Raw genomic sequence first — 1,254 nt, 5'->3', positions numbered from 1 at the left:
AAATCAAAACAACTTTGAGATATCATCTTACACCTGTCAGAATGGCTAAAATCAAAAATACCAATGATAGCCTCTGCTGGAGAGGTTGTGAAGGACTTTGAAGAAATGGCTTTTAAATAATAAAAGTTCTGGAGAGATTAGGAATACAAAGAACATACCCCAATATACTAAAGATTGTTTCCAAGTAGTCTAAAGGCAGCATCAGATTACATGAAGAGAAATTCAAAGCAATTCCACTTAAGTAAGGAACAAGACAATGTTGTCCACACTCTCCTTATCTACTTAATGTATTACTTGAAGTCTGAACTAGATCAATAACACAGCTAAAGTTGAACAAATGTATACAAATTGGAAGAAAAAAATCAAAGTATAATCATTTATAGATGATAAGATAGTATATGTAAGTGACCCTAAGGATTCTGTTTGGAAACCCCTATTGCTGGTACACACTTCAGCAATGGAGCTGACACAAAATTAACTCACAAAAATCAATAATATTCCTCTATAAAGAAAAAAACAGTGAAACAATTTCTACAACTTCATAGTGATGCACAGATTAATGGAAATGGGTTAAATTAAGATGTAAGAGCTAGCTAAAAATATGTTTAACCCATTGGCCAAGCAGTGATTTAAATGAAAAAAATATACACACACATGAAGGCAATCTAAAGGAAACCACAAAATAATAGAGGAGATAGAGTCCAAACTGGTCATCTGTTGTCATTAAATGAAGCTCCTAGTACCAGGTTTGAGTTCTGTTAAATTAAATTGATGTCCAAAGCGGTATGTGGACCATAAAAACAACCCAAATCATTGACAAGACTACAGATTGCCTCCAAATCTGACAACAAGGTTGATCGCTAAAGACAAAACTAAACATCTCATTGAAGGTGGAGAACTCATACTGGTGTCTACAGAGTGCCTTAACTCTTATATTCTATTGTGCTTGTACAAGAAAATTCTTTATATGTCGAAATGAAAACCCTAATCTAGCCACAAATGCTTAGATATACAGTTGTGTCCTGACCTGTAGAACACTAGCACAATGATGATCAAAGTTTGTCTGGTTTGAGTTACGATCCACACCTCAAACTGGAACCCATATACACCACTGCCTGGGTGACCAAGACCCTGAGACTAGCTAGCCCTGGGACCTAGATGGCTCAGTGGTTAAGAGCATTGCCTGCTCTTCCAAAGGTCCTGAGTTCAATTCCCAGCAACCACATGGTGGCTCACAACCATCTGTAATGGGGC

The sequence above is a fragment of the Microtus ochrogaster genome, chromosome 22 (genome assembly GCF_000317375.1).
Source record: "Microtus ochrogaster isolate Prairie Vole_2 chromosome 22, MicOch1.0, whole genome shotgun sequence".
Lineage (NCBI taxonomy): Eukaryota > Metazoa > Chordata > Mammalia > Rodentia > Cricetidae > Microtus > Microtus ochrogaster.
This window is presented reverse-complemented; position numbering follows the sequence as displayed.